The sequence below is a fragment of the Leopardus geoffroyi genome, chromosome A2, assembly GCF_018350155.1.
Source record: "Leopardus geoffroyi isolate Oge1 chromosome A2, O.geoffroyi_Oge1_pat1.0, whole genome shotgun sequence".
NCBI classification, from domain to species: domain Eukaryota; kingdom Metazoa; phylum Chordata; class Mammalia; order Carnivora; family Felidae; genus Leopardus; species Leopardus geoffroyi.
In genome coordinates, this window is record NC_059331.1 from 108,303,023 (window position 1) to 108,312,413 (window position 9,391).

The following is a 9,391-nucleotide window of genomic DNA, read 5'->3' on the forward strand; positions in this document are numbered from 1 at the left end:
TGATCTCACAGTTCTTGGGTTCAAGCCCCGCATCGGGCTCTGTGCTGACAGCTCAGAGCCTGGAACCTGCTCTGGATTCTGTGCCTCCCTCTCTCTCTTCCCCTTCCCTGCTCACACCCTGTCTCTCTCTCTCCCTTTCTAAAAAATAAATAAACATTAAAAAAATAATAAAGTTCATTTGAGTTGCCAGGACATCTAAAACCTAATTCAGATAATAGAAAGTTATTATATGAATATATGAGGAAGTTAAAAAAATGAAAGAGCTGAACAATCAAACCTCACAAAAGAATAAGAACTGGTAATCAGCATAAAATTCAGCACTACTGGTCCATTTACCTTGACCTATCCATGGCAGATATTGACTGCTGCCTAATCTAGCACCTCTTATTTATACCAACCACTTATGGCTTTTTCAGTCTACTTTTGTGTTACTGAATTTCACTCTCTTTGTAAACTTTGAATTCAAATGCTTCTTGAGAAGAGCTGACAAAACAAAAAAAGTAATTTGGTAAGCCAATATCCATTATTGGTCACCGAGATTGAATAGAACTAGTATTTTTTTTTCCTACAGGCTCCATATGCACAGGGCACATATTCAATCTATCAATAATATAAGTTTATATGCACATACCTACATATCTCAAAAATTACACATATATATACACCAAAGTTTATAAATAAAAAGATTATATAGTAATAAATATAAATCTTAAATCTAAATAAAATTGTAAATAAATTCTAAGCAACTTAAATCAAACATCATGAAGAACGAGATTTAACCTGTCAATTAAATAATTATTATCAAAAAATCACTACATTATGTCCCAGGCAACTGGAAAAACTATTCACAATTACCATTTGGGAATTTCAATCATATTGTCATTAGGGAATTCAATCACACTGTCCCTAATTAAGTTATTTAGAAATAATAAAAAAAAAAAAAAGAAATCCCCTTAAACTAAGAGCTAATATGGTAATAGATTTGTTCACATTAAAATCAGAAGGTTTTAGCCAATAGTATTATTTAGTCATTTGAAACATCTGGCAAATAAATAAATGAATAAAAACTGTGTGTTACCAATGGGAAGGTAGAAACTAAATTTTTGGGTTTTTTTTTGTTGGTGCAAATAACGTATCTGAGTTATTCTGTGTAGAAATCCAAACCAATGATTTGGAATACAATAAAAATTAATGACTGATTTCAGTAAAGTGGATGCGGATCATGATTAGGTTTGGCAAACTACCACCCGCTAACCAAATCAATCCACTATCATTTTTGTAAGTGAAGTTTTAATGGAACACAACCACGCCCATTCATTTAGGCATAATCTATGAAAACTTTTATGAACAGAAATGAGTAGTTGTGTAGAGTAGAGTAGAGTCAAGTACTCTATGGTCTGCCAAACCCTAAGATATTTAATATCTGGCCCTTTGCAGAAAATGTGCACTGACCCTTGATAAAGATAAATATTTCATAATAAAAAATATTTTAGCCAGCAATTAAGAGTTCCAGAAAGAGATAATAAAGAAAGATACTGGGAGAAAAAAATTTCTCAGACCTGAAGGAGATGGTTTTCCAAACTGCACAGGTTCACTGATTACTTTGTATAACACGGGAAGAAACCCATCACAGCAGGCCAGACATGATCACAGTAACACTTGAGACCTACATTCAGATCCTAGAAACTTTCAAAGAAGAAAAAAGGATGCATAAAATATTTTGCATCTTATTCCTCAAGATCAACTTAGGAAACTAAAGAGCTGATAAAATAATTCCACTCTATATATTCAGTATAAAGTCAAGTCATGCTTGACTTTAAATCTTTTACTTCTGAGATCTTTGAGAATATACTCCATCAAAATTAGAGAATAAACACTAAAAAGAGAAAACATGAGATAAAGTGGATCTGACAGAGAAGAGAGGGGAAGATAATTCCCAGGATGGTGAAAAAAATGGTAATTTTCCAAAGCCGTATGTACAGTAGGCTTTGTGAATAAATGGGCCAGATGGGAGCAGGGGACAAAGAGCTCTAGGCCAGATATATCAAGGGAGAAATAATGAAACTTATAGATGCATATGAAGTATCTGGCCATATCGAAAATAATTGTACAGTTCTGTCAGGACATTTGGGTGCTTGAGTTACTGATAAATAATAGGGGGAAAAAAGCAATTGAAGAGAATGAGGTAACTCCAGGATAAAGAAAAACTCATACAAGCAATGAAGTGTTAGTGTGTTTAGTACAGAAATGAAGTGTGAAAGTTCTGACAATGGCCCAACTGACAGCAATATCTGAAAAACCATAAAAATGTAAACAATGAAGTTTGAGTTAACCAGGAAACTGGGTATTAGTATTTTAGAAGAATGGCTATAGATGTGGAGTCACAAAGGGAGGAAGAAATCCTCCCTCACTTCACACAAAGGGAGTGAAATCCTCCTCTTCTAGGAGTCAATAAGTAATGCCTAACAGTGAAATCTCCAGAAATAGCTCTATAAGTTATATTACAGATGCAGAGATAGTTTTCTTTTTAAGAAAGAGGAAGATGGAGGTATAAGCAAAGTAGTAACTAGTGATGGCAAAAAAAGGCATTTTTATCATCAGCTTTATAGAACCACTGGATATTTAAAAACAAGAAAGAATTGGTCAATTACACCAAAGCAATTTCTTCCTTCCTTCCTTCCTTCCTTCCTTCCTTCCTTCCTTCCTTCCTTCCTTCCTTCCTTCCTTCTTTCCTTCCTTTCTTCCCTCCCTCCCTTTCATCTCTCTCTCTCTCTCTCTCTCCCTTTCTTTCAAGACAGAGAATACTTTATTCAAACCCATCAGAGAAATGGAGACAGCTTAGGTCTGTAACAACTGTTGTATTTTAAAGTACAGGTCAGGGGGCACCTGGGTGGCGCAGTCGGTTAAGCGGCCGACTTCAGCCAGGTCACGATCTCGCGGTCCGTGAGTTCGAGCCCCGCGTCGGGCTCTGGGCTGATGGCTCAGAGCCTGGAGCCTGTTTCCGATTCTGTGTCTCCCTCTCTCTCTGCCCCTCCCCCGTTCATGCTCTGTCTCTCTCTGTCCCAAAAATAAATAAACGTTGAAAAAAAAAATTTTAAAGTACAGGTCAGTAATTGTATATGAGACCATACACTGCTACATACAAATTAAATAATCAGATCACAACTTTTCAATGTTTAAAACAGAATAAGCTTCCAGGTAAAAACAGTACCTTTGTGACATTTTTAACTTCAGTTTTCCTCTCTGTTTTCCTCATCCTCTCCTTCAACAGAGTCCACACTAGCCTCTTCATATCCTTCTTAAGGGCAGCTACACCCTCATGGGTCTTAGAAAACTTTCCTTCCTCCATGATCTCACCTACATACCAGGGAACAAAGGCATGCTAGGCACACATTTTGTCAAACTTGTGGTCCAGGTGAACCCAGTCCTCTGCAATGACTGTGAATGTTCAGCATCCACAATCTCACTGTACTTTGGCCAGGTCTCTACCAGGTACCATAGGGGAAGGGTGGTAATTAATACCAACTTTGAAGCCACTGGAGCTCCAGTCTACAAACTGGATGGTATGTTTGGTCTTAATGATGGCCATGGCAGCACCGACATATTTGGGAACCATGTTGCCATGATACAATAGGCAGCAAGCCATGTAATTACAGTGGCAAGGGTCATATTTCACCGTTTTTTTTTTTTTTTTTTTTAACATTTATTTATTTTTGAGACAGAGAGAGACAGAGCATGAACAGGGGAGGGGCAGAGAGAGAGGGAGACACAGAATCCGAAACAGGCTCCAGGCTCTGAGCGGTCAGCACAGAGCCCGACGCGGGGCTCAAACTCACCAACCGTGAGATCACGACCTGAGCCGAAGTCGGACGCTTAACCGACCGAGCCACCCAGGCGCCCCTCATATTTCACCATTTACTTGGCTGGCCCAAAGCACTCACTAGTGATCTTTGCTATAGAAAGCTGTTCACAGTAGGCTTTCTCAGGAGAGAAGGCAGGGGCATATGTGGCCAGAGAGAAGTGGATATGGGGATAGGGCACCAGATTAGTTTAGAATTCTGTTATATCAACATTCAGAGCCCATCAAATCTGATCTGAGAGAAGCAGTGATGGAGGACACTGTTTGGCTTATCAGCCTATTCAGGTTAACATAAGTTGTTTTCCAGGCAATAAAGCTCCCAGCAGGCATTGCCAATCTGTACATCAGCCTGGCCAATGTGGTCGGAGATGTACTCACACATGGTTGTTGCTTTACGTCTGCTGCTCCATTAAGCAGATGGCAGAGAGGAAGAAGAGAGATTGCTACTTATCCCAGCACAGCTTTTAGGCGGTTGGTGTAGGAGAACCTGCCACAGGTTCTATATTTAAAAGGCCTATGTATAACCAGAACTTACCCATTTACTAACTGTAACTAAATAAACTTCCATGTGTCTGAATTTTTTTTCCTTCTTAAAATAGAGATAATAGAGGTAACTATCTAAAAGAGGCATGAAAGTGGTGCCTAGGTGGCTCAGCCGGTTAAGCGTCCCTCTTCAGCTCAGCTCATGATCTCATGGTTCCTGAGTTCAAGCCTCGCATCAGGCTCTCTGCTATCAGCACAGAGCCTGCCTTGGATCCTCTGTCTCCCTCTCTCTGCCCCTCCCCTGCTCTCTCCCTCTCAAAAATAAAAACATTAAAAAATTTTTAAAAAATAAAGAGCTGATAAAAGATGCATGAAAGATGGCGAATGAATAGATGTAAGGCACTTAATTATATATATTACTTTGATAAAATAGCAACTATACGTTCTTTTACAATATTATTAAATATATTCCATGTGCTGTGCTTTTTGTCTCTGTGACTTATTTATTTTATAACTTGAAGTTTGTACTACTTAATCTCCTTCACCTATTTCACCTATCTTCTATACATCTCCCCTCTGGCAACCACCATTTTTTTTCAATTTTATTTTAATTTTTATTATTACTATTTTTTTTCTTTCCAAGTTTTTATTTAAATATCAGTTAGTTAATGTACAGTGTAATGTTAGTTTCAGGTGTAGAATTTTGTGATTCATCATTTATATACAACACCTGGTACTCATTACAAGTGCCCTCTTTAATCCTTATCGCCTATTAAACCCATTCCCCCCACTTCCTCTCTGGTAACCATCAGTTTATTCTCTATAGTTGAGTCTGTTTCTTGGTTTCCTCTCTTTCCCCTCTGCTGCTATTTGTTTTGTTCCTTGAGTTCCATATACAATCATATGGTATTTGTCTTCATCAGTCTGACTTATTTCACTTACCAAAATACCCTCTAGTTCAATCTATATAGTCACAAATGGCAAGATCTCATTGTTTTTTTATGGCTGAGTAATATTCCATCGTGTGTGTGTGTGTGTTTGTGTGTGTATACACATACACACCACATCTTTATCCATTCATCTCCTGATAGATTGGGTTGCTTCTGTAGCTTTGCTATTATAAACAATGCCGCAATAAACATAGAAGTGCATACATCTTTTTGCATTGGTGGTTTTCATTTTCTTTGGGTAAATACCCAGTAGTGGAACTATTGGATCACATGGTATTTCTGTTTTTAAATTTTGAGAAACCTCCATACTGTTTTCCACAGTGATTGCACCAATTGACCTCACCACCAGTACTCAAAGGTTCCCTTTTCTCCACATATTCATCAACACTTATTATTTGATACTAGTCATTCTGATGGATGTGAGGTAATATCTCATTGTAGCTTTTATTTGCATTCCCCTGATGATCAGAGACACTGAGCATCTTTCCAAGTGTACACTGGCCATCTGTATGTCTATGGAAAAACCTATCTGTTCAGGTCCTCTGCCAATACCCAGTACAGGAACTATTGCATCATATGATATTTGTTTTGATTTTTTTTAAGGCATCTCCATACTTCTTTCCACACTGGCTTTACCAATTTACATCCCCATCAACAGTGTATAAGGGCTCCTTCTTTTCCATATCCTTGCCCACATTTATTTCTTGTCTTTTTGATACTAGTCATTCTGAATGGTGTGAGATCATATCCAGTTGTGGTTTTGATTTGCATTTCCCTGATGATCAGTGATGTTGAGTATCTTTACTTTTTTGAGCATCTTTTCATGTGTCCATTGGCCATCTATAGGTCTTCTTTGGGGGAAAAAGGGGCTATTCAGGTCCTCTGCCCATTTTTAATTGGATTTTTCAAGTATTGAGTTATATAATTTCTTTATGTATTTTGGAAATTAACACTTTATCATATATATCATTTGCAAATATCTTCTCCCATTTAGTAGGTTACCTTTTTGCTTTGTTGTTGGAAGTTTACAATTTTTAAAAGTAAATATAAATGAGAAAAGTGTCTCCTCACAATAACATTACAAAGAAGTAATCTGTATTGTAATGTACAAGACATACACAAAGGGTTAGCAAGTTGATTTGAAAAATTCAGAAAATAAAACCAGTCCATTTAAAATTGTTATTATTCTAATAATATAAATTATGTTTTCCATGTTGTTGAAGAAGACTATTTTATTTGGATATAAATTCACACAAGGTATTTATGAAGAGGATTGAAGTAATTTTCACGAAATTTGATAGACTTTCAGAAGACCATTGGCTCTTAGATATTTTCTCTTAGGGCAAAAATGCTAGGCTCATGTATAAAAGAAAGAGGTGTTGACAACTTCAGAATTTTGAGTAATTTTAGCAATGTTTCTAAGGACCTACTTTTTCTAATTCAGCCTTTTAAAAAGACTTCATATTTTCGGGGCGCCTGGGTGGCGCAGTCGGTTGAGCGTCCGACTTCAGCCAGGTCACGATCTCACGGTCCGGGAGTTCGAGCCCCGCATCGGGCTCTGGGCTGATGGCTCAGAGCCTGGAGCCTGTTTCCGATTCTGTGTCTCCCTCTCTCTCTGCCCCTCCCCCGTTCATGCTGTGTCTCTCTCTGTCCCAAAAATAAATAAACGTTGAAAAAAAAAAATTTAAAAAAAGACTTCATATTTTTTTCATTGCTGTATCATATATATCATTGTCTATCTGCAGCTATGAGATATAATTCCCATTGTGCCATTAATATTTATGAACAATTATTGGTTTTTCAAACCTTAATATTCGTTTGATGAAATGGGGAGGGGTATATGGAGAAGTGCTTTAAAAATATGTACATGCACCTACAAGCTTGGTCCAGATACAAAAACTTAAATGTGTATGAAATAGTCTGAACTGTAAGGAAAGCAAAATAGTTTGTAAACCTTCCCTTCTTCTCCAAAATGGAATGGTTTTATGAATATAAATTGACCTCGGGGTGCCTTGGTGGCTCAGGCGGTTAAGCGTCTGACTTCAACTTAGGTCATGATCTTGTAGTTTGTGAGTTCGAGTCCCATATCAGGCTTGCTGCTGCCACCAGAGAGCCTGCTTCAGATGCTCTGCCCCTTCTCTCTCTGCCCCTCCCCCACTTGCGCTCTCTTTCTCTCACCCTGTCTCAAAAAATGACAACATTAAAGATTCCTCCAGGCTGCAGGGCTCCAAGGAGGGGTGGCTAACCACAGCTGAGCCCTCCACAGACTCACAGGGTTTCTGCTTGGGTGATGGAGTCAGTCAAACCTGAGTTCATGAGCTGTGGCTTCAACCAGGATGTTAGTGAAGAGGGGCTGAGACATGAATATTTTCAGGATATTCTCTGGAGGATGTAGTGTGAAGGCAGCCATCTATCTGCAAGCCAAGAAGAGAAGCCTCACACGGAACCAAATTGGTTGGCACCTTCACCTTGGGCTTCCCAGCCTCTAGATGGCTCAACCTGAAAGATCCAAGCATCTGGACTGAGAAAGGAAAGGGGTTTCCTCAGAGGAAATTCCACCCTGTCCCAGACTGTTAGAGAACCAGGCTGGAACGCTGGCAGAAAAACCAAGAAGCACTCGGAGATCTTGGTGGATTGGAGATTTATTTAACACCGGCCGGCTCAGAAGAGACTGGTTCTCCAAAAATCTGAGTGCCGAATGCAAGTGGGGAGGTCTGACTGTAGCCCTGCCCACCAACACAAGTTACTTCAGACAGCACAGGGGAAGAGCCCTGCAGTTCCGCGCCACTCCAGGGACTATCCAAAATGATGAAATGGAAGAATTCTCCTCAAAAGAAACTCCAGGAAGTAGCAACAGCTAACGAACTGATCAAAAATGATTTAAGCAATATAAGAGAAAATGAATTTAAAATAATAGTTATAAAATTAATCGCTGGGCTCGAAAAAAATACAGAGGACAGCAGAGAATCTATTGCTACAGAGATCAAGGGACTAAGAAACAGTCAGGAGGAGCTAAAAAATGCTATATATGAGCTGCAAAATAAAATGGAGGCAACCACAGCTCGAATTGAAGAGGCAGAGGAGAGAACAGGTGAACTAGAAGATAAAATTATGGAAGAAGAGGAATATGAGAAAAAGATAAATCGAGGAGTATGAAGGGAGAATTAGAGAACTAAGTGATACGATGAAACACAATAATATACATATAATAGGGATTCCAGAGGAGGAAGAGAGAGAGAAAGGTGCTGAAGGTGTACTTGAAGAAATCATAGCTGAGAACTTCCCTGATCTGGGGAAGGAAAAAGGCATTGAAATCCAAGAGGCACAGAGATGTCCCTTCAGACGTAACTTGAATAGATCTTCTGCGTGACATATCATAGTCCAACTGGCAAAATACAGGGATAAAGAGAAAATTCTGAAAGCAGCTAGGAATAAACATGCTGTAACATATAAAGGGAGACTGGTAAGACTAGTGATGGATCTATCTCCTGAAACTTGGCAGGCCAGAAAGGAACGGCAGGAAACCTTCAATGTGATGAAGAGAAAAAATATGCAGCCGAGAATCCTCTATCCAGCAAGTCTGTCATTTAGAATAGAAGGAGAGATAAGGTCTTCCCAAACAAACAAAAACTGAAGGAATTCGTCACCACTAAACCAATCCTACAAGAGATCTTAAGGGGTAGCCTGTGAGACAAAGTACGAGAGACATCGCTACAAGCATGAAACCTACAGACATCACAATGACTCTAAACCCATATCTTTCTATAATAACACTGAATGTAAATGGACTAAATGCTCCAACCAAAAGGCATAGGGTATCAGAATGGATAAAAAAACAACACCCATCTATTTGCTGTCTACAGGAGACTCATTTTAGACCTGAGGACACCTTCAGACTGAAAGTGAGGGGATAGAGAACTATCTATCATGTTACTGGAAGTCAAAAGAAAGCTGGAGTAGCCATACTTATATCAGACAAACTAGACTTTAAGTTAAAGGCTGTAACAAGAGATGAAGAAGGGCATTATATAATAATTACAGGGTCTATCCATCAGGAAGAGCTAACAATTATAAATGTCTATGTGCTGAATATGGGAGC

At 38.7% G+C, this 9,391-nt stretch overlaps 1 pseudogene; it reads right to left on the reverse strand.

The window, feature by feature from the left end:
- Positions 1-3,230: 3,230 nt before the first annotated feature.
- On the reverse strand, positions 3,231-4,240 carry LOC123607264 (annotated as a pseudogene).
- Between the last annotated feature and the right edge of the window lie 5,151 nt (positions 4,241-9,391).